At 39.6% G+C, this 25,243-nt stretch overlaps 1 protein-coding gene across 1 annotated transcript in view; it reads left to right on the top strand.

Annotated features, from left to right (window-relative positions):
- The first annotated feature begins 2,283 nt into the window (after positions 1-2,283).
- Positions 2,284-25,243, top strand: part of LOC111156378 (TAO kinase 3) — a 188,239-nt gene continuing 165,279 nt past the window's right edge. Inside the window, exon 1 of the mRNA XM_022517211.1 lies at positions 2,284-2,430. The gene's annotated coding sequence lies outside the window, so the exon portion shown is untranslated. The remainder of the gene's footprint in view (positions 2,431-25,243) is intronic.

Here is a 25,243-nt window from a genome sequence, read left to right as displayed (position 1 = left end):
AATGTCTTTCCATGAGTTCAGAGATCTTCTGAAGCTCTTTCTAAATAACATTCTCAAGGCTCACTGTAGATGCACCATCTGTATTTAAACTAGGATTTTAGAACAGCCTCTTGCCCAAAGGATGAAGTCATTTCTATTTTTATTTTAGATCACATCTAAATTATTTGTAATCAGCTATATTGAGCAAGTTGGGTTTCCATCAGAAGCAATAATCATAGACCAGAAAAAGCACCAACATTTTAGAAATTAGAGTTCATTGATATAATGAATCAAAAAAAAAAAAAAAAAACAGATTTGACTTCGTTGCTAATTGATTTTTTCAAGACATGAAATTTTTATCTTGCTTATGTTTTCTTTCTACTTGATTGCAAATAACATCTGTTAATGGTCATGCATTTCTTTTTTATATGAATAGACACAACTGAACACTGGTAGTGAAAACTTACTCCATTTCTTCAATCCATATTTCCAGCTGCATTATTGGTATGATGAGCTCTTAATTTATAATTTGCTCTTTCAGAGGAGGACCTAGTCAGAAGAGATCTGTTGTGACTTTCATCTTACCTAACCTTTATAGTTGTTGAGTATAATAATTTTGGGGGCTTCCTGGGTGGCTCAGTCAGTTGAGCATTTGACTTGGTCAGGCTCTGTGCTCAGCAACGAGTCTTCTTGGGACTCTCCCTCTGCCCTTTTCTTGCTCCCTCTAAAATAAATAAATAAAATCTTAAAAAGTATTTATATGTATTATAATTTTGGATAGTCTCTCTAGACCTTTAAAATCAAGTTCCCACAGAATTACACTGAAATCTCTCATCCCTTTCCAAAATGCTAGTCAAAACTGCTCAGGAGGCACCTACTTCAGAACTCAAATTAAGTCCTGCCAGCTTCATTTCTACCGGCCCTCTCTGCATACCCAAACACCCCAGTTTGAAGGGGAGCATTGTAATTGGAATGGAGTATCATTGTAAAACCGTAGGAAAACACTTAGAGTGTTTAGGACACAAATTTTGTCAGCAGGAGTTAACACAAGAGTTAATGATGGAGAGTTTTCAGAGAGCCAAGTCCTACATACATCATTGAATGAGGCTAAGCATCAAACTGTGTGCCTGAAAGGAAACCATTTCTTCATAAAATGCTGAATTGCCAAAGTCCGTCAACTTTGGGGTTTATGAGTAAGAGTAGCAGTTTTCAGTTTCTGGTATTGACTTAATCAACCTATACAGCTTCAAAATATATAAAGAATGGCTCCCAGTAACACGACGCACATTTACCCCGGGGCAGACCGGTCTCTGATAATCACAGGTTGCACTTTGGCCATTAGTTCACACAGAATCATTAAAAACATTGGCCCTGGAGAAACGAATATGCTGACTCAGCGCGCTGAAGCCTACCACACAGTTCCTGCTCCTACTGCCAAAACGATTAGCAAAACTCACAAACTGATTATTTCTCCAGTTTTGTCCTTGTTCCTACCAAAATGAGCCCCATCGGTGTGGAATGCCTTGCTTGCTCACAGTATGCACCCCGTATAAAGATCTTTGTGCCCCCAACAGCATTAAACTGACGTCTGTCGAACGCAATGCAAGGGCAACTCTCTTGCCAAAGATATAAAAAAACTTAAATTCAGGAAATATTTACAAGTCCGGAGTGAATACACGCTCTATTAACTGATGGCATCACTACTTAGGGAGCTGAGTAAGAATGGAAGAATGGGGACTTCCTCAAAGGCTCTCACACGGTGGTCCCCGGGAGTCCCAGGGGCCCATGCCTCTGGGAGGCTTCCAAGAAAAGTAAAGCTGCAGAGGAGTGCCGTGAACTTTGACCCTGGTGCAGCACAAACAAGGCCGACCGCACCCCAGGCGGGCCCGCGGGGTAACTGAAGTTGCAGGGTCTTCCGCGTCTTAGGAAACCCCGCCCCGCCCCGCCCTGTCCCGCCCACCGCCCGCTCCACCAATCCTCAGGCGCCATCGACCGCTCGGCCTCCCAGGCACCTCCAATCAAGTACCTATATCCGGCCCCAGTCCCGTGCCCCGCGGTCAGGGGAGGTCAGTAGAGAGCCTATCGGAGCCGAGCTGGGGGCGTGGTCGGGGGCAGGGGGCGGGCGAACTGAGACGGCGGGGCGGAGCGCGCTCGTCGCAGTCGGGTGCGATTGGCCACCCCTGGCAAGAGCCGCACCTCGGACAGCAGCAGCGGCGGCAGCGGGAGGGTACGTGTGGCGCCCGGCGGCGACGGCGGTGGGGTCCTGCGTGAGAGAGTGGGACGCGATACCGAGACCGCCGGCGGAGGCTCCGCGTGGCCGGACTCGACACTCAGCGACCCGAACCGGGGACCCTCCCGGGGACAAGCGGCAGAAGAGCGACTCGGGAACAAGTGTGGGAGAGGAAGCGGCGGCGGTGACGCCGGGCCCCGGGTGGTGACAGCAGGTCTGAGGTGAGAGCACCGGGGCTCGGGACGGTGACAAAGTGAGCCGAGGCAAAGAGACCCTGGGTGGAGTGAGGTCGGGGAGGACTCATGACGGGAGTCCGGGAGCTAGTTTGTCCGGACCGGGGAGAGAAGACCCCGAGAGGGGCCGGGATAGCGGGTCTGAGCGGGAACCGAGAGAGGGCTTGGGACAGCGGGTCTAGGGGGAGTCCCTGAGAAGGCTGGGGACAGCGATTCTAGAGGGAGTCCCCGAGAGGGATTGGGACAGCGAGTGTGAAGACAGGAGACCCCGAGAGGACTTGGGACAGCGGGTCTACGGGGAGTTCCCGAGAAGGCTTGGGACAACAGGTATGAAGGGAGGGGACCCCGAGAGGGGCTGGAACAGCGGGTCTGAAGACAGGTAACCCCGAGAGGGCTTGGGACGGCGGGTATGAAGGGAGGGAGCCCTGAGAGGGGCCAGGACAGCAGGTCTGAAGAGGGGACTCCGAGAGGGCTTGGGACAGCGGGTGTGGAGAGAGGGGACTGGAGAGGGCGTGGGACAGCAGGTCTGACTGGAGGGACCCCCCCCCCCCCAGAGGGGCCGGGACAGAGGGTTTAGGGGAAGTCCCCGAGAGGGCTTGGGACAGCGGGTGTGAAGGGAGAGGACCCCGAGAGGACTTGGGACACCAAGTCTGCTGGGGGACACCCCTCCCCCGAGAGGGGTCGTGACGGCGAGTGTGAAGGGAGACCCGGAACGGGCTTCGGAGCGCGCGAGTGGAAGGAGGAGGGGGGAGCGAGTCTGGGTCGGGGTCGCTGCCCCCGGCGAGTCGGGACTGCCGGCAGCGCACGGCGAGGGGAGGCGTGCTGCTCGCGGGGTCTGCAGTCAGCCAGTCTCCCCAAAGGTGGTGTGTGAGATACCGGGCAGCCCCAGCCCCGGTGTTATGCTCCCGTAGAGCAGGGATTATGTAATGAATCCTCTCCTAAGTAGAACGCAAGGGCTGGAGGGTCTGGCAGAAGCGCAGAGATCTTGGCAAGAGCGAGAAACCGACCGCCCGACCTCTCTCCGCGCTGGCCCCCTGGCTTCTGATGTGTTTCTCAGAGTTTGGCGTGGATGCCTTGAAAGTGAGGGGCTTCTTGACATTAATACCTAAACGAGAACGTGGAAAGTTGGAGAGAGGGCTTCTCCAAGCCCAAGGCAGTTGAAAGGGAAAGGGATCCTTTGGGAGACCCATGTCTTGGATTAGTTGGGATGTCGTTGGTGATCGTCCCTGTATTTTTCATTTCAGCTCAGGGAGCTAAGAAAGGTTTTTAGATTCAAATCAACTATACACTACGTTTGTTTGGCTTTGATGTGTGGGAGGTAGTTGGGAGGTCAAACTAAATTTTGAAAGGAGGTATCACAGTGGCTAATAGCCACTTTCCAGTTAGATTTCTCATCATAAAAGCTACCAGGACTGAGCTTTGCGCTTAATTCTAGGACAAGCTAAGCAGAGCGATAAGCCTGTTTAAACCAGACACTATGCCCTGGTAGGAGCCAAGTGTGTGTCTATTAAAATGATGAAACAAATAGTGGAAAGACGGAGGTGGTGGGAATTGGGGGGTAGCCTCCTACTTTGATGGATGTGAAAATTAAACTAATGACCAGGCTAGTTGTTCACAGTACTTAGGATATGTGAATACTGCCCTGACTACCTTTCAAATGTTCTCTTAAATTCACACGCTTTGTTAGAGTTGTGCCCAGCACTTTTGCTCTGAATTTTTTAACCTTTTTCTCTATGTGTTTTTCCTCCTCACTCCTTCTCTTTGCGACTAATTCCTTTTTTTTTATAGGAGCAGACTTAGAAGATGATGGTTTGGGGAACATAATAGAGAATGTCATTATCATTTCACAGTTACTTAGATACCTTCTTACCTTCTTTGCTTCTGGTTTAGACTAGGTCTTACTAGGAACTTTTGCCCTTGTGTAGTAATGGGCAGCTTCAACGAAGGGGAAGAAAGAAATGCTGCTTTATTTCCCAAAGACATAATGGAGAAAGCTTACTTAGAACTGCCTATTTAAATCCACGACAAACGTTACTGAAGTCATTTTCATCAGGGTGATAGTAAGTAGAGGACATGTGTCATTTGGGGAATTTTATTTGATATTACCTGATACAGAGCTGTTCTTATATGACTTCAGAGAGTGTGGAGCTGGATATGGTTATGAAAATTCCACCAACTAGAAGTCCTCCCCTAAGAAATAACAGGGAGGTAAGAAGAGCAACAACGGCAAATACAAATTTAAAATATGATGCTATAATTTATTTAAGATGTATTAAGTATGATTTTTATGCTAAATTTATTTTTCCAGAACTCTAGGTCAAATTCAAGTAAAAAATAAAGTCAGTTAAACCAAGAGGTTATTTACAAAGGGCATATATTCATTATATAGTGCCCATAACTTACGAAATGGTCTGTGGAAGGATTGGGAATCTGAGGACCAATAATTCTACAAATAGAAACGTTTGAACAGATAAGCTCTTTGATCATACTTGTTAGCTCATTTCTGACTGGTACAGATGGTAGTTTCTTAGGACAAAACATTAATTTTAATTCCTTATAAGAAAAGAAAGTGTTCTGATACTCCCTGGAGTGATGACTAAAGCAGTCATTTCAACCACATTACGTTATGGTATTGATCCAGAAATGATGAAGAGAGATTCATTGTAATAGAATTTTTAGTGATAGGAAGGGCCTATAGTGACTTTTTACGCTTTGGGGTGATGAGAAGGTGGGTGAGGAGGGTAGGAATTATGTGGGAATTTATTTTCATTTATTTCACAAAAGAAAAGTACACCATGAGAAACTACAAATATGTGATGTCATTACGCCTGTGCTCATTAAACTATTTCTTTTCAAATTAAAAAATATACTGAGAAGAGGAAATTAAGAAGGAGCTTTCCACGTCCATGTGAATGGTTATAGCCACAAGTGAATGCAAGTCCTTTTGGTTTGGAGTTCTTTTTTTTTTTTAGATTTTATTTCTTCATTTGACAGGGAGAGACACGGTGAAGAGGGTGAGAGAGGGAACACAAGCAGGGGAAGTAGGAGAGGGAGAAGCAGGCTCCCTGCAGATCATGACCTGAGCCGAAGCCAGATGCTTAACAACTGAGCCACCCAGGCGCCCCTGGTTTGGAGTTCTTAAAACTGTTCTTATTCTTGATTTAGCAGGATACGAGTACTACCCAGTAAATACAATAACCCATTTTGCCCTTTCTTTACCACTTGAGTCATATACAGTCAAACCATTGTCATCTCAGAGCCTACCTTGATATCTAATTTGGTTTAATGTTTAAGCCACCCTGAATAAAAGTTCTCATTGCTTGCCAGTGTGCATATTTTTTGGTTTTCAGTCGTATAGAAGAATGAATGAAAACTATTGGTACTTTTATTTTAGAGCTTCTGTGAAAAGCCTCTTTCTTTCATAATCTTTTCCTCAGTCTTTGTTTCTCCCCTCCCCACAAAAAGAAAATAGACAGAAATCTTCCACCCAAAAGTGTTTTGTGACTCTCCTAAGGGAAGACTTCTTTACAGTCTTCAGTGAGATTCAATGAGCTCATCTTCAATGATTCTGTCAATCCATGAGAACCATTTTGAATTAGCAGTTTTGAGTCGTGAGATATTGTACAGTTGCAGTTCAGCATAGGGAGCTCAGATTCTGATTGTTTAGCTTTATCATCCATTTAATTGGTTGCTTTGTTATATATGAAGATATGTTAAAAGTTTGTTACTGATTCTTAAACCCAGACTGAGTCAAAACAAAACAGAACAACAACAGCAACAAAAAAGTAAGTGGTATCTATCAGTCTAGCTGTCCTTACAGATGAGCTATATTGAGTTTATGGACCAAAATGTGATCAAACTCATTTCTAGATTACAGGCATCAAATTAAAAACAATAACTATTTAGAATTTTTAGGATTACCAGTGGGAATTAAATTGATCATTCAAGCTATATATTATTAAATTTACCTAAATATTTTATTAATCAACTTAATGTGGTTTTTTTTTTTTTTTTCCTTTCTGACCTGAGGTTTGTTAGAGACTTTGAAACTAAATTATTTCCATTTTACAACAGAATGACTTAGGGGTCAGTTTCTTGATTTGTTAACACAGATCAGCCTCCCACGCATATACATTTTTCATCCCCAGAGTGAGGGAGAAAGAGATTTTGCCTTGGAATAGACACTTTACACCTAGGAAAACCTACTCCCATTAAACAAAGAGGTGTGGCCCATGTGGCTTTAGATATTCACACTGAGAATGTACTTGCTGGAGTCTAGTCTTTGGGGTCCTTCCACTTAACCTCTAGCCTCAGTGAAATGATGGATAGCAAATTCAACCCCACAATATACATTTTGTTACATTTAATATTTCAGTCAATTATCAAAGTGCCAATTGGAAGACTTCGGTTTTACTTCCACCCATTATTTCTGATGGAAATGGGATAACCCTTTATTTCCAGATCAAACTAGGACTATGGGCAGTATATATTTATTTTTATATGTTTCAGCTCTGTCTAATGACACAGGCTTATGTCCACAACAATCAAGGCTTATGAGAATTCAAATAGATTTTATTTACCCATTACAAAAGATGGCACTAATCAAGGCAGAATGCTTTCTTACATAAAATAATAACCAAATTAGTCTCGGCAATAGACATATAGAACAGAATGGTAGATTGTGGCCAATTTTCCATTCTATTGTGAACATTAGCCTTTACTTTTTGAAGAGTGTGTGCGTGAACACACAAGTATTTCCAGAAGCCACACATTGCTTTTAAACGATCTCGGTCAAGCATTAATAGCAGAGATACAAAATTATAATATTATGCTTCATGTACCTTTACGTTTCTGTTGTCTCTTGTGTAAAATTTCTCTTCTGTCATTGTATACCAGGTCCTTGTTTACATGTATTTGTTGGTCTTTTGCTATTCTGTGAGCTCTTCAAGGCAGAGCTGGGAAGTTTTCATCTTCGCATTCCCCATGCCAAGTTTAGTACCAGGCACAAAATACGAAGATACTCCATAAATGTGAATTGAATGACTGGATGAATTAATGATGAGCAAATTAGTAGATTGTATTTACGTTCACACCTTGTTTCTTATACATCAGAAGAGACGGGGATTCAGTTGGAAACCATGAGCAAATGTTAGCTTTCTTCATCTGTCATGTTAGAAACAGCATGATACGTTGGAAGGAGAAAGGACCTTACACTCAGAGAGACTTAGGCGTCCACTTTGGCTCTGTCATTATGCCAACTGGGTAAATTACTTAAGTCTTTTTTTTTTTTTTTTTTTTTTTTTAAAGTTTCTGCTCCATCCTCCAACGAGGTTTTGGTTGAAGCATGTAGAAACTTTTATTTATTTATTTTTTTTTTAAAGATTTTATTTATTTATTTGACAGAGAGAGATCACAAGTAGACAGAGAGGCAGGCAGAGAGAGAGAGAGAGAGAGAAGCAGGCTCCCTGCCGAGCAGTGAGCCCGATGCGGGACTCGATCCCAGGACCCCGAGATCATGACCTGAGCCGAAGGCAGCGGCTTAACCCACTGAGCCACCCAGGCGCCCAATTACTTAAGTCTTAAAGCTCTCAATTCTCTCATCCGTCAAATAAGAATACATACCTCACAGGATTCTTATAAGGAATAAATGAAGCAGTTTATGTAAAGTGCCAAACACAGTGACAAGCACATGAAAGTGTTTAATAAATCGTAGCTGCTTATTATTTTAATCACTTGAAACAATTTTTTATTGTTTTTTTTTTTCTCTATTCCCAGTATCTAGTTAGTTGCTAAATCCCATGGCTCCTGACTCCAAAAAGAATAGTTAAGAGACTCATATATAGGGAAATTGAGACAGTGAGGTTAAGTGACTTCCCAAGGTCAGACAAAGGTAAATTTGACCCCTGTGACCTAGATCTGGTTTTTCAGCTCACTACAGTTTCCACTTCATTCCTCTCAATGGTCCAAGAAGGAGCTAACAAGAACCTTAATGGGTGCTGGGAAGGATTATTGTGCCAGTATTCAGTCTCCTTTTCTTTTTCATACTTCCTAAATACATTGTTTCTGTCTTATTCTCCCTAGTTAGAGCTCTGGTTTTGTCACTCACATGTTCAAATTAATAACTTCTCATAGTCTACTGAATTCAATACAGATTTATCCAACTGTTTTTAGGTTCTTAATGCTCCATTATCTGTGTGTGTGTTTGTATCCTGTGCCCCAACCAGACCAGCCTACTTACTGGCTGAATACTTCCTGATTTGCTATCCTCAGATCTTTGTTCCTGCCATTTCTTTTCCTTAGAATGCCTTCTTTTCTCCTTTTTCAGACCTCCTATTCATGCCATCTTCATGAGGCCTTTTCTGATCATCCTCCTTGCTTTGCTTTTCCTTGAATTCCTTAAGTATTTTGTTTTCTTATTACATTAATATTCTCTCTGATTTTACATTGTAGGGTTTGTACTTGTCTTTCCTAAATGTCCATCTTCTTGATTTTTAAAAGGACAGTGTCATACGCATCTAACCAGGTACCTTGTACCTAGTATCTGCTCAATAAATATTTGTTGAATTGTATTAAATTTAAATACTTAATTTAGGTTCAAAAATAATATTTAAATATAATTATTGCTGCCAGGGAAGATAACAGAGATAATTCTTTTTTTTTTAAGATTTTATTTATTTATTTGACAGACAGAGATCACAAGTAGGCAGAGAAGTAGGCAGAGAGAGAGGAGGAAGCAGGCTCCCTGCTGAGCAGAGAGCCCTGAGGGGCTCCATCCCAGGACCCTGGGATCCTGACCTGAGCCGAAGGCAGAGGCTTTCACCCACTGAGCCACCCAAGCGCCCTGATAACAGAGATAATTCTTAAATGAAAAATTCACTTCTGACCCTGGCCGTTGGTAAATTCAGTGCCAATGCTTCCAAGTATTTGGAAACTTGTATGTTCATATTTGGCTCGATAATATTTCCTAAAGTGAATTTTGACTCTGAGTGTTTGGGATTTGTTATATTATTTTTTTCCTTAAGTGATGTTTTTATCTCTGAAGAATGGGTTCAAACTTCAGGTTTGAAAGTTTCCAAGCTTTCTCATAGTGTTAGCAACAAATAAAATATGATTCCCTTTCATTTGCAATCCGAAGTGGTTGTTCACTTGAGTCAGAGGTAGAGTCGGGGAGAGATCTAATGCTCTGCTCTTCCAGAGCAAATTCCTTACTTCATGATGTAAACAATTTGCAACTGTAAACAGGTATTATTATTCCTACCTCCCATATTATATTGTTCTTCACAGTGCTTACTGCCTTCTGACATACCAAATATTTTATTTATCTTATATTTCTACACTAGAATGTAGACTATGAAAGCAGAGATTTTTTTTAATTCATTGCTGTTTCCCAACCTGTAGAACAGTGTCTGCCATGTAGTAGGTGCTCAGTAAAAGACTGAAGGACTAAGTAGATCAATTTGTCTTGGGAAAGGCCTCCAATTTGTTGGCTAAAAAGAATGTTTTGTTATTTTAAGCACAGGTAGCAAAATCCTAAGGAAGTAAGGTTTAGCTTGAAAGAGTAGAATTTATCTGTGTATTTTACTCTCTGTGGGCTTTACATTTGTCTTTGACCTATCTTGAATTTACTCTATTTTTACTTTATTGTTTATAAACAAAAGCCGTTCCTGCCACCAAACCATACATCCAAGATGATTATGTTTCAATCTGGCTAAAATCCTAAGAAAACTGTGTTCATTGTAACAAAATCTAACAGAAGCTTGTTGGCATAGCTCTTAGGCATTAAAGGCTAATAAGACCAAAATTTTAATAAAATTCAGTACAGGGACATTATCCCATTAAAAGTACTTCACTTATTTTTCTTGGGTGGTAATATTAACCCTGAAAATGGGTCAGATCAAGCTTCTGATATTAATTTGGGGTTACCAGTTTTCTGCATGTAAAAGTAATTGGGTTTGAAATGTGTTTTAAGCCTGAATTAAAAGAACTTAGTCACTGGTGACTCATGGTAAGATGTTTTTCCTTTTCCCTGCTGGAGCATATGCCTTTGCCTTCAACCTGGCTTTTTAAAACATTGAAAATATAAAGAATCCTACTTTTATATACTATATTCTGGAAAAGCTCTTTTAAGTTCAGGGTGGTGGTCTTAATTACAATGTTTTTAAGTAATGAGCACTACATTTGACTTTCCAAATTTCCATAAAATTTTTTTAGTCCCTGCCTTTATGGGAGTTTTCTCATCATTATGTGAAATTGTCAAAAGTCTACTAGATAGTGTATGAGGAACCACAAGGACTTTGTCTTGTTCATTACTGTGTTCCTGGTGCCTAAAACAGTACTTTGTACAGAGAGAACAATTTAGTATTTGTTGAGTGAAGTCACATACATTCTTTATTTTTTTTTAAGATTTTATTTATTTATTTGAGAGAGAGATAGCATGAGAGGGGAGAAGGTCAGAGGGAGAAGCAGACTCCCCAAGGAGCTGGGAGCCGGATGCAGCACTGGATCCCAGCTCTCCCAAATCATGACCCGAGCTGAAGGCAGTTGCTTAACCAACTGAGCCACCCAGGTGCCCGAAGTCACATACATTCTTAATAACAGCTCATCTTACAAAAATAATGAAAGTCTGTTGAAATAAATTTTCTCCAGCCCTGTTGAATTAGGTAATTGTCAATTCACAATCAAGCGAGTTTGGGAGGCTCTTGAATTAGCCCAAGGTAGTTCTACCCTAATAGTTCTTAGCATTGATTGTACCAACCTAAAATCTCCTTTAGTGGTTCACTTAAAAAAGGAAGAGTAAATCGGCAACACCCAAAGGCACTTGCACCTGTGGGAACCAATGGGCACCCTAACAGGAAATACTTTCAGCTTGCAATACCCATAGTAATGTGCCGCGCCAGGGTCACGCTGTTTTATCTGCAGTTCCTTGTTAGGATTGTACAACATTTCTTCACGTTTTCTTTTACATATGTGTAAAAGAGAATGAACTTTAACTTTGAGAATTAAAATGTGAACGGTTATTTCCATTTTCTTCGTTATCAAGGAATTGGTGAGTTGTCCTCCTTTAAGTTCTTTCTTTACTTTCTAATGTTGTATCCCCTGAAACCTCACTCTGGCACACAGGGAGAAGGGGTATGGAGGGCATGTAAGTGTAAAATTAGGTACTTTGTAAGTTGTACTTTACAACTTAAACCGGTATCATTATCAATAGTAATAAGCAGTTGTGATCTTTACGTGATACCATTAACGGTAGGTGTTGATAGAATTTCATAGATTTGTTTAGCTCCACCAAGTTTTCGCCTTTTGTAGGGAGTGGGGGAGAAATTCAGAAAAAGTTTTTAGAAAGTTCTTACCAAAATGTCAAACTGTAAAGCTGTATACATTAATGTAATGCTGCTAACGTTAACACTCTGACCAGGAAGTACTCTCTTGAAGCCTCATTTATAAAACTGTGTCTATAATAACTTCCTTTCTCGGAATGAAGGTGCTGTTAGCGTGCTGTTGTTCTTACAACTTAAGCTGAGCTCCGTTTTATCTTTCCTAATGAACAAGAGGGAGTTTTTAAAAGAAAGTCGTCTCTGGGGCAGTCTTACTTATTGCTGAAGATAAAGAATTTTTTTGAAGTCTTAATATGTTGGATTAGAGATGTAGGCATGCATTTGAGACAATCTGCTGTGAGTAAGCTTGGTATTTTGTTTTACACTTAGCATTTTTATTATAAATATGGTTTGTGTCTAAACATTGCTAATATATTCTTTGTTGAATTTCATGTGAATATTTATGGCCTTAGCTCAAAGTCCAGCTGAGAGTAATCAACCTCGAAAATCACTGGATTCCTATGCTCTATTTATTTTAGTTTGTAGTTTGAGATTACATAAATAAATATTAGTGGGAACTTTTTTCAGAAATTGTTTGATTTTTTTTTTCCCCGCTTTTATTCTGGGTAAGTAAAGTAAATACTGAGCTGCAAATAAAACATGATAATCTTGTCAGAAAAGTCTTAAACAAAAATCTTAAATATACTCACGGCTATTCTTACTAAATGGATGCAGTTTGGTCTTGTGATTGATATTCCTGTAAAACAATATTTCAAAATGAAGCTACTCAAAATGGCACACTATTCATCCTAAAGATCTTAAAAAATATCAAGGCCATGTCCTATTTTTTCTTCTTTTCTAGCAAGGGAAAACAATATAGAAAGCATTAATTTCTTAAACATAATGCCAAATTTAGAGACAGAAAAGTCAGATGATTTGATCATGTTTATCTTGTTTTGTAATTTTTTTTGTTTTTATTTTAGTACATAAGGTTAGTTACTTATTAAAGTATAAAAATAAAACATCTTAGCCATGAGGTAATTTATGACACAACTCTAGTCCATACAATGAAATTAGATGAGGTAGGAAAGTAAATAATTTGTTTAACAGCTCATGGTTTGTATGTTGAAAAATTAATGTGAAGTATTTTATTAGCCAAGAAAGCTGTCTTTAATAGTTTCTTTACCAATTTCGCTAGGCCCTTAGAACAAGGCTGAAATGAAATCTATATTATCCTGACTTCCAAACTCCTAGTACTCTACATGTTAGATGTGTAAAGTCTTATAATCATACATAGGATGCATTTTCATTCAAGAAGCATATTAGTGAGGGGTGCCTGGGTGGCTCAGTGGGTTAAAGCTTCTGCCTTCGGCTCAGGTCATGATCCCAGGGTCCTGGGATTGAGCCCGGAATTGGACTTTCTGCTCCGCGGGGAGCCTAGGATCGAGCCCCACATCGGGCTCTCTGCTCATCGGGGAGCCTGCTTCCTCCTCTCTCTCTCTCTCTCTGCCTGCCTCTTTGCCTGCTTGTGATCTCTGTCTGCCAAATAAATAAATAAAAATCTTTAAAAAAAAAAAAAAGCATATTAGTGATATAGATACTCTATGCTTCTGATACATAAAAAAGAAAAAACTTTTTTTTTTAAAGATTTTATTTATTTATTTGACAGAGAGAGATCACAAGTAGACAGAGAGGCAGGCAGAGAGAGAGAGAGAGAGAGAGAGAGAGAGAGGGAAGCAGGCTCCCTGCTGAGCAGAGAGCCCGATGCAGCACTCGATTCCAGGACCCTGAGATCATGACCTGAGCCGAAGGCAGCGGCTTAACCCCCGGAGCCACCCAGGCGCCCCAAAAAAGAAAAAACTTTTAAGTAATCTTTGAAATGTGATGTCATAGTGTGGTTTTTAAGATTTATGAATATTAAACACTTAAAAGTACAAATGATGTTAATTTCCATTTTCACAGATAGGGAGACCTTTTATGATTGTTATATCAGCACTCCACAAGTATCCCAATCATAGCTTGGATGGGGTGGGGCAGCGGAAGTAGGTGGGGCTTCACAGTAGTGACAGATTATTGCAGATTATGTGGCTGCCTGCCAAAAGGCCACTAGTTGGAAAAGTGGAAGTTACTAACTGCATCCTATTAATTTGTACATATTTATTTGTAACCCCTTATAACTGTTTACTGGTTTCACACGCAGATGACAAGGTTTAAACTTCTGATTCACTTGACATGCGCTTAATGTGCTGTTCTTTAGTTTACCTTGGTCATGCTCCTTGCATACTCTGCAGAGATCACACTGACCATTTTGTGGAAGACCGAGTGTTAGAAAAAAGGGGAAGGGTGCACAGAACTTTAAACCATAACTGCTTTGCTTTCTAACCAAAAGTATTGCAGAGTTAACATGTAAAGTGTCCCATCATATTTAGGCAATTCTATAAAATACTAATAAAAATAATCATGTCTTGTGAAGAAAATTGTAGTTCTCAATTGTATTGGTTCAGTTTGAAATTCCTGCTGTTTCAACATACAAGGAAGCTTTGTAGAGGAAATAGGACAGCTCTGCCCAGATGCATAAAGAGGGAATCACACTGGAGAGTTATTTTTAGAGGTGTCTTCTTATGAATATATTTGATTCATATACTGAGAAGTGTCTCTCAACGTTTAGTTTCTGTTTCATGCTTACTGGTAGCAGTTAAATAGGTTGCACAGGGCACTGGATATTCTATTAAGAAAATACTTTTAAAAGCATTTTGATGTCACCAACAACCAGCCTAGTTAGTCTTGACCGGGCTGGTGTCAGTGACAGCATTTGTCAAAAATGTAACCAAATTGAGAACATACTGAGATGCTATGGGTACCATCGGATAGTAATACAAGGGAACAGTTAACTTCCATTTCATGCAGGGTCCCACTCTCCTTCAGGAATAGAATGCACTGTTTTCAGTATAAGGAAAGGTTAGAAGTAAGTCAGGGAATCTGTCCATTTGTATCAAGGACAGTGCTTAGACGTTCTTCCCTAACTCTTGTACACAGTGAGTAACATGTCCAGGTTCCTTACACCTGTTACTTTTGGCTTTGGTCACACATGTTTGAGGTTGGCAGTGTAATCTAATAATTAACAGGAACCTATCAGATGAACATGTCTGCTGCTTACAGCTCACCAGCTTTGTGATCTTATACAAATCCTTAACTCTTGAAGCCTTGGTTTCTTCTACTGTAAAATGGACACAGTCATAGTACTTGTGGATTATTGTGAGGGTCAAGTGAGATTACGTACTAGAGGAACAAGCTTGGTTGTACTTTGTAAAGAAAGAGCTCAGTGAGTGATAGTAGATGGGCTATTTTTGCTGGTTTTGGACATTTCCGTTCTTATTCACAGTTCTACCAGAAAATGATCATGGGAAGAGATAGGGCACAATACATGCAATCATGTACAGATAATAGAATCTGTCTTGCTAGAGTAAATACATTTAAAAGTACCATGGGAGCACGTGAATGAGATCTATAGGTCTTACTTATTTATGCCACTCCTCTTAGAACGTCATATACTACCTATCCTAAGGAGTGAGGGGAAGCAGGAGAAGAGTTGACTATAGATTTAAGTGATTTTTAGTATAAAAAGTTAATGTGCCAAATTGAGCTTTAGTAACATTTTGTTGCTGTTTTTCACTTCAGAAAATTTCCTCCCCATTTGATACAGCGCAGCCTAGGAAAGCAACATGGCCAAGTGTTAATTTCTTAAGTCATTTTCTCAACATTTTGTTTTCTTCCAACTGGATCACTATCAGATAAAGTTAAGAATATGCTCCAGATTCTAGATTCAGCTCTAAAAAAGTTGGGGTTTTTTAGGGATGTTGTTCTGGTTTGGTTTGGCTTTATTGGGGGTAGAACCACACAGTAAAGAATATACATTTGAATATAAAGAAGAGTGTTTTATGTTTTCACCATCTTAGTGTCAGGGGTTGATGTCCTGTAATGGTTCAGTTAACTTTGTTTATATATTGAAAAACAACTAATTTTTACATAAGCAGATTTTCATGGGGTTGTGTTAAAACAAATGTGAAATCTGGGGGTGCCTGTTAATGTAAATTCATCAAAGAAAGCAATGAAACTATTTATAGAGTATTTGATAAACATTTAAGCTTAGTGGATATATTTTTACTGTTGGATATATCCAGGTCTTAATCTGTAGTACAACCCCTTTACGTGGTAGGCAGCCTTTGCATTAGTCTGTGTTTCATTCTCACTTCTGATACCCCCCCGCCCCCCGAGTTTTGTAGTCTCAAAGGCCCAGCATGTTGCCGCTAGACTACACTGTATCTCTGTGCACCTGTCTTACTCAGACCTTTATGGCCTCATTCCTGGATTACCACAGTTGCCTTCCTTCATTCGTTTTTTTCCAACTCCTCCTGATTAACCTTCTTTAAATGCTACTCCTCCCCGTTTCAGAACACTTCACTGGTTCCATGTTTCCACCACATTAAATCTAACCTCTTCTGCTTGACTTTCAGTGTCCTTTCTAATCTGGCCCACACTGCTCATCCAGCTTCATTTCCTATGTTCTTTGGCCTGTTCTTTCTGCTTTATTGAGGTGAATGTGTCTCTGCCACATGCCTTACTTATTTAAGTCTGCACTTCTGGTACTGTATCTCCTTCATCCAAAAAGCCCTCCTCCCTGGAACAGAGAGGGGAGGGGTGGGGCACCTGGGTAAAGTGCTTTGCTGGGGCTCAATCTGTTAAGTGTCCCACTCTTAATTTCTGCTCAGGTCCTTATCTCAGGCCCTGAGATTGGCCCCAGGCATGGAGCCTGCTTAAGAGTCTCTTTCTCCGGGCGCCTGGGTGGCTCAGTGGGTTAAAGCCTCTGCCTTCGGCTCAGGTCGTGGCCCAGGGTCCTGGGATCCAGCCCCACATCGAGCTCTCTGCTCCGCAGGGAGCCTGCTTCCTCTCCTTTCTCTGCCTACTTGTGATCTCTGTCAAATAAATAAATAAAATCTTAAAAAAAAAAAAACAAAAAAAAAGAGTCTCTTTCTCTGCCACATCCCACCTCCGCCCCCCCCAAAAGCCCTCCTCCCTTCTCTCCGCCTATTCAAATTGAACTTTTCTTCAAGATCCTGTGTAAAGTTTACTTCCTGTTTGAAGTAAAATCAGTTTTGCTGCAAAAATCCCAGATTTTTATTTTTATTTTTTTTAAAGATTTTGTTTATTTGACAGAGAGAGACACACAGCAAAGAGGAACACTAGCAGGGGGAGTGGGAGAGGGAGAAGCATGGAGCCTGATGTGGGGCTCTACCCAAGAACCCTAGGATCATGACCCAAGTGAAAGGCAGATGCTCAATGACTAAGCCACCCAGGGGCCCCCAAATCCCAGCTTTTTAAATTAGCAAACCAGTGAACAAAAATGTGCATAGTATCTTAAATCATCCAGTTTTATCTTCACTAATGATGTAAATAATTTGATTATGAGGACCATATCTTACACTTCAATCTTTCACAGTTCCTGCAGAATGCTGAAGCACCTGACCTTGATTTGAAGGAAAAGAAAAGAAAACAAATCTATTTCATCCTTCCTATCTAAGGTCAAGTCAACAATCCTAGTAATATTAAAGAGACCTGAATGTTTCTCCAATTTAGGTCAGGTCTGCCACCTCATTTACAGAAAAAATGGGAGGCAAATGGAGACAATTTTGTAACTGATTATAGATTGACATGTTTGCTTTTCTTTAGGAAAAACTATACATGTGTGTACCTATATGGATAATCATACATATGTGTGTGTTTGCTTCCTCTGTTAAGGAATGAGATAGCCAACTGCTCTCAGAGAAGTTTAGTTTTGATATTACAACTTTCCATCCTGTCACTGTAAATTAAATATGATCAATTTTATGTAATCAAGAAGTATTCTTATCCAATTCTTTAATGTAAGTGAAATGCCTGTTGTGTATAATGTTAGGCTCTATGAAGGGATATTGAAGTTAATTACGTATGATCCCTTCCCTCAAAAAACCATTAAGGAATTCTGTTAGGGAGAACAAAATATATACTCAAAAGCTTAAACATAAGAATACTTGTTACTTCTAGTGGATGCCTATTGTTTTAATTTTCAGTCCGTTTCCTGTCCTTTGAAATGATACATGCCTTCTTGTATTGATGCCAAAGAGCATATAGGCTGAACAAATGAAAAAAAAAATTTAAGAAAACTCCCCATCATTTTTTTTCTAGTTTTATTGACGTATAATTGACCTATAACATTCGATTAGTCCAATGTGTACAACATAATGATTTCTGTAAATATTGTGAAATGATCACCACAATAAATTTAGTTGACATCAGTCACCTCAAACCTTTTCCATTGTGATGAGAATTTTTAAGATATACTCTCTTAGCATCTTTCAAATACACAGTTCAGTGTTGTTAACTATTATCACCATGCTGTACACTATATCCCCAGAACTTATTTATCTTATAACTGTAAATTTTTACCTTTTGACTACCTTCACTCATTTCCCCCCACTCTCTACCCCTTGTCTCTGGCAACCACCAATCTGTCCTCTGTATCTGTGAGTTCAGTTTTTTTAGTTTCCACATATAGGTGAAATCATACCGTATTTTTTTTTCCTCTGACTTATTTCACTTAGCATATTGCCCTAAAGGTTCCTCCATGTTATCACAAATAGCAGGATTTCCTTCTTTTCTATGGCTTAATAATAATCCATTGTATACAGATACTACATTTTCTTTATCCATTCATTGATGAATACTAGATTATTTCTGTGTCTTGGCTATTATAAATAATGCTGCAATGAACATGGAGGTGCAGATACCTTTTCAAGATAGTGATTTCATTTCCTTTGGATATATATCCAGAAGTGGAATTGCTGGATCATACGGTAGCTCTATCTTTAATCTTTTGAGGAACCTCCGTGTTTTCCATAGTGGCTGCACAAATTCACATCCCCACCTTTTTTTTTTTTTTTAATGTATGCCTTCCTTTGTACTGATGCCATAGAGCATAAAGTACACCCAAATGAAAACTTTTAAAATACAAAATGTTTTGCATTCATAAAAGTGGATATTTGGAAATGTCTAGTTAATGCTTTAGATTTTTATGTTAATGCTTGGTTTTAGAGACTACCTTTCATTAAAGTTAAATAACTCTGTAAAGTGTTGTACTTTTAGTGTCCACAGAATAACTGCTTTAAGTCCAAGATGCCATTCATGAATAACAATAAAAGCTGGTTAGATAACATGCCGGTGATAAAAAGTTGAAATTACGGACTATTCAATGCAGTTTAGGGTTTTTAAGAAATCATTTTCCAAAATAACAATAAGGTTTTTCCTTTATAAAGGGCTCTAGAATTTTTGTAATGATTACACATTATTTCATGAATCTCACAACTTTGGGAGGCACTATTGTTCTCACTTTATAGACGAGACTAGTTGAGGACTGAGACTGAGAGAAGTTAGGTGGTATTCTTAAGATCACACAGCTAGTAAGTAAGTGGAAGAATTTACTTCAACTCAGATTTCCTGATTCAAAGGTTAGACCTCTTCCTTTAGACCACAAATCCGAACTGAGTTATTCAGGGGATAAAATTCATACTTTTTCCTTTTTCCAGTTCAGATAAAATTTACATAATGTGAAATTTGTCATCTTAAAGTGTAAAATTCAAATCTTAAAAAAAAATATTTATTTATTTATTTATTTTTAAAAGATTTTATTTATTTATTTATTTATTTGACAGACAGAGATTACAAGTAGGCAGAGAGGCAGGCAGGCAGAGAGAGGAGGAAGCAGGCTCCCCATGGAGCAGAGAGCCCGATGTGGGGCTCGATCCCAGGACTCTAAGATCATGACCTGAGCCAAAGGCAGAGGCTTTAACCCACTGAGCCACCCAGGCGCCCCTAAAATTCAAATGTTTAATGTATCCACAATGTTATGCAACCATGATCACTGTCTAGTTCCAGCACATTTCCATCACTCCAAAAAGAACCCCTGTACCTGTTAGCGTCCCATCTCAATTACCCCCATCCCTTGGCAACCACTAACTTTCTGTCTCTATGGATTTGCCCACTCTGGATACTTAATATAAATGGAATCATAAAATATGTGAATTGTTGTCAGACTTCTCCACTTAGCATAATGTTTTCAAGGGTCATCTGTGCTATGGCATGTGTCAATGCTTAATTTTTATGGATGACTAATACTCCATTAGATCAATAGATCACCGTGTATTCATTCATCAGTTGATGGACATTTGAGTTGTTCCCACTTTTTGTCTATTAAGAATAATGCTACTATGGGGAGTCTGCTTCTCCCTCTGACCTTCTCCTCGCTCATGCTCTCTCTCACTGTCTCTCTCTCGAATAAACTTAAAAAAAAAAAAAAAGAATAATGCTACTGTAAACATTCATATGCAGGTTTTTGTGTGAATATATGTTGTAAGTTCTCTTGGATATATACCTAGGAGTTAAATTTCTCATAATTATTTTTGTAAAATAATTCAAATGAAAGTGCTTTGAAATTATTTCTTTTGAAATAATTCTTTACAACTGTCTCATACACACATACACACAATTGTTTATTCAGCTAATTTGTTTCCCACATCTGTTCTTCAGAAGTATGGCAGAGGCAAACTTTAGCTCAGATTCTGAACAAGAAGTCTAAGTGCATGTAATCTGAGTTCAGCACTGCCTGGTACATTCAAGATACTGTGGAGTACAAATAAGTCAATAGTGTCTCTTCTACTGCTGGTTATATTCAATTAATGGAATCAAGAAATGTCCATGTTTTTTCAAAGTAAGACAGAATGGCATCAATGCCACAAGAAGTGAAGTACTTTCTATACATGAGGAAATGGAGTAACTTGGGGTTAGAATTGGAGCAGAGTCTTGAACACTGGGTAGCTTTTCAGCAAGGGTGCTAGGCCATAATCTATTTTTTAGCCTAGTTCAGACATTGTGAATAAAATATAGGGACAGTGGCAAACCAGAGACCCTTGAATCCTATATGAAGAGGTTTGAACTTTGAACAGTAGGTAGTGGGGAGCCATTTAAGGTGCTTGACTAGAAGAGACTGATGCAGTCAGTCTCTGAAAGATGACTCCATCAGTAGTTGGTAAAGCAATTTAAAAAAAGAAAGAGATTGGGGATGAGGACTTGGTTCTGGAACTAGGACAGCCTCAATGCAAAGAAGAAAAGCAGCTAGTGAGAGATTTATTGAGGACATTGGCAGCTTCAGTGAGATAGTTGAAAGCAGAAGAGTGAATCAGATCAGTAAGAAAGTGCAGAGAGAAGAGACGGACCCAGTACAGACCCTTGTGTTAAGAAGTGAGTGAAAAGGTGCTTGGGTGGCTCAGCGGGTTAAGCCTCTGCCTTTGGCTCAGGTCATGATCTCAGCGTCCTGGAATCAAGGCCGTCATCTGGCTCTCTGCTCAGTGGGGAGCCTGCTCCCCCCCCCCCGCCTTTCTCTCTGCCTGCCTCTCTGCCTATTTGTGATCTCTATCAAATAAATAGATAAAATCTTTAAAAAAAAAAAAAAAAAAGGTGAGCAAAAGAGGACAAGCCCGGAGAGGTGGGTTGGAAAGGAACTCCTAAGAGGAAGGTGCCACACAAGTCAAGAAACAAGGTGTTCCATAAAGGTTATAGAAAGATAACAACCCGAGAATGGTCCTGTTGGATTTGGAGATTGGGAGGTTAGAGCTAGTGAGTTTCTAGGATCGTTCCCTCTCCTCCTCTCAGTAAATGATACCTTGAGCATATTGTAGGCTGAAAGGAGAGCAATGGAAGATTTAAGAAAAGTGAGAGGAGTAGGTTAGTGATAGGAGAAGGTAGCAGGATACCAAATTAAAAGGTAGTTTCTTTGGTGGTGTTGGGGGAGAGTTGTTTAACCTGTAGAAGAAAGAATAAAGGATGAAGTCAGTTGAGTGTACAGAGAAATTTTAAGATGGAATGGAGAAAAACCAAGGAAGCTTACACTGAATAGCCTCAAAGTAGAATTTATAGTATTATTGCTTATTAATTAGGCTATAGATAGAATAGTTAAAATTAAATGAGCACCAGCCTGGATGGTTAAGGGTTCATCAGTTAAGGGTCCGCCTTTGGCTTGGGTGCTGTTCCCAAGGTCTTGGGGTGGAACCTTGTGGCTAGGACTCCCTGCCCAGTGGGAAGTGTGCTACTCCTTCTGCCCCTGTCCCTCCCCTCAACTTGTGCTGTCTCTTGCTATCTCTCAAATAAATAAAATCTTAAAAAAAAAATAATTGGAAAATATCTTGAATCACCTCAGGCATATGTAGAAGGATTAAATTCTGTCTTTCCATCCTGTATAAATCTCCATTCTTTTAGCTATGTACTGAACATCTTTGCTCATGCCTTTAAATGCATTTTCCTCTCCAAAGCGTAGCAGTGTGATGCAATTATGCTTGTTGAGTCCATTTTTCTGCTATTTATTCAAGGTGTGTATTTTGAGTACTAATAATATTGACTGCTCAAGTACAATATTTTCTTTAAAATTTCATAATCCCATTTGAATTTTTAAACCTTTTTTTCTCTAAAAGATTCCCCAAACTAATATTATTATGCTTTCTGTAGAATAGAAATTTTTTAGTGATCTATTATAGTGTAGCAGGCACTATGGAGACATTGTAATCTGCACAATATTTGGTTAAAAATAATAATGAACAGTAATGATGAATAGATGTCCCTGTTGTAAGATGTTACAAAATCAGGTCCTTATGAGTCCTGAAGTTTGGAGTTCCCAGCAAGAACACTTGTTGGCAAATGTGTAGAAATGGAAGCAGATATCTCCCTTGTTCCCTTTAAGATTTTCTCCTATTCTGCACAAAATGGTGGAGAGTCCTTGACCCAAGATAGCTCTTAGGTAATTTTTAACAACTATGTAAATAACATGCTTTTCATTTTAACAAAAAGAAAACATAGATGAGTAATTAGGAAGTAAAAGTTATCTTCTATACTCAAATATATTTTTACATATAACCTCACAGACTTAATTAAAAATATATTTTTTAAAGTAGTGATTAGAGGGGCACCTGGCTGGCTCAGTTGGTAGAGCTTCCGACTCTTGATCTTGGTGTTGTGAATTCAAGTCCCACGTTGGGTGTAGAGATTACTCCAAAATTAAATATTTTTTTTTAAGATTTTATTTATTTATTTGACGAGATCACAAGTAGGCAGAGAAGCAGACAGATAGAGAGAGAGGTGGAAGCAGGCTCCCTGTAGAGCAGAGAGCCCGATGTGGGGCTCGATCCCAGGACACTGGGACCATGACCTGAGCCGAAGGCAGAGGCTTTAACCCACTGAGCCACCCAGGTGCCCCTCCAAAATTAAATCTTAAAAAAAAATGATTAGAGGGTGCCTGGATGGCTCAGTGGGTTAAGCCTCTGCCTTCAGCTTAGGTCATGATCTCAGGGTCATGGGATGGAGCCCCGCATCAGGCTCTCTGCTCAGCAGGGAGCCTGCTTCTCCCTCTCTCTCTGCCTGCCTCTCTGATTACTTGTGATCTCTCTGTGTCAAATAAATAATAAAATCTTAAAAAATAATAATGATTAGGAAGATTATATTACATTATTATACTGTCTTATAAGCTGTTTTTTTAACTTCAACAGCAGTTTATCAATATACTATATAAACATATATTCATATTTCTATGCCTGAGTGTATTGCTTCCACATCATTTTCGAACCAGCATTGTTTTATGGATATTCAAGGTGGATTTGCGGAGGGGTGGGGGTAGTTTTTATTCTTACAAATTGTCCTGAATAGCTCCTTGGTTAATCATCTCCAGTATAATCTAGTTTTCTTTACAGTCATAAAAGATTCTGTAGCAGATGGACCCTAAGAACCTGGTTTCCAAGATCATGTTTTGTTTTCAAAAAGGGTGGGGGAATAGCATTATTATAGTGTGTGTCCCAACAAAGTCTCCCATTGCTTAAGAAATGTCCTCTTTCCCCACCCACTAGAAGCACAAGCTAATAGTGCCTGACAATTCTGCCACCGAGAAAGGGTTTGAAAGGATGCATACTTATCTCGCTAAACACATGGCTTTTTCCTTGGCCTTCATCTCCTCCAGAGGAACGCCAGCTCCCCTTCTTCCCTTAGACTATCACCAGCCTTCCTTCCTTTTATATTCCTGCCTATTCAGGAATTTTTTGTTTAGTTTTTGCATTCAAACCTCTTGGTTATAAGCCAAAATCATCATTAAGGGGGGAGACTTTGAATTTGTCCAAGTAACCAATTACTATAGTCATTTAATTAATGAATATTTTGTGTCCATTATTGTAACGGCTATATTTCAGCCTCTTCAATTTATTCTATTTTGTATTTAAAAAAAATTATATCCTGATCTGACCCTAAAAAATAGATATTTTCATTCTCATCCTACTAAAACTTCTACTTTAAATTTATGGCACAACAGTAAATATGAATACAAGTATAGAAGGTTTTCAGTCGGTTTAGTAGGCTTTGTTTTTAACATTTTATTTAATGGCTAGGTGATTGAGTGGACTAAGCTTATAAAATTTGCTAAGTGATTCTTAACTGGCTACCATCTTAGGAAAACAAATTAAAGTTGTAATTGCCCTTGACAAGGTGAAGGGGTGCCTGAGTATTAATGAGAAGTTAACTGGAAGACTCGAAATTAACCGGGTGATTCAATGAATGGCTGAACAAACAGACAAACAGACAAAAAGGTGGAACTGTAACCCGGGCCTCCAGACTTTCAAAAAGCATGGCAGAAAGCCAAACAGCCTTGTTGGGTAGACTATTGTTACTTATGGGAGAGTAAACTACTATTGTCATTTAAAAAGCTGTACTGTTGTTAATAGTATTATTAGTAGAGCATGATTTCTGTTACAGTTAAGGAGACTTTAGCAGAATTCCACTAGTTTCTAATATGCATGCAAGTGATAAAAACAGGAGTGAGATCAAAAAGTTCTAATTGCCACACATCTTTCATGTTACTGAACATATCGTAAAGTGATAGTTGCCGATACCACATTTCTTAGATGGATGCTCCATCATTGTCAACAGATGAGTAGGTACTGTTGCTGTGAACACCGCTTCTCCCTTGTGAGCCAGGTAAGATAGGTGGTTGTGTTAGAATGTGGTGTTCCGTCTGCTCTGTATATCAACAGAGATTTACACCTGCACTTCTATATAATAACTGAACAAATCAACTCTACAATTGCCTTACCTGAATCTAGTGGATGATATTTACCATGACACTTGCTTTCCTTTGTTTTAAAAGAATCAAGAGCTTGAGTTTTTGTATTCCGGCAAGTCAGAAAAAAGAAAATGAGGGATGTATATAAGATAAAGGGTGATTAGTACATTAGGGACTCTGGGGGAAAATGAGTGAAGTCAGTACAAAAAATAAAAATAGGGGCGCCTGGGTGACTCAGTGGGTTAAGCCGCTGCCTTCGGCTCGGGTCATGATCTCAGAGTCCTGGGATCGAGCCCCGCATCGGGCT

The sequence above is a fragment of the Enhydra lutris genome, unplaced genomic scaffold, assembly GCF_002288905.1.
Source record: "Enhydra lutris kenyoni isolate GAN:26980312 unplaced genomic scaffold, ASM228890v2 scaffoldscaffold46, whole genome shotgun sequence".
Lineage (NCBI taxonomy): Eukaryota > Metazoa > Chordata > Mammalia > Carnivora > Mustelidae > Enhydra > Enhydra lutris.
The sequence above is the reverse complement of the archived record's forward strand: the minus strand, read 5'-3'. Positions and strand labels throughout refer to the sequence as shown.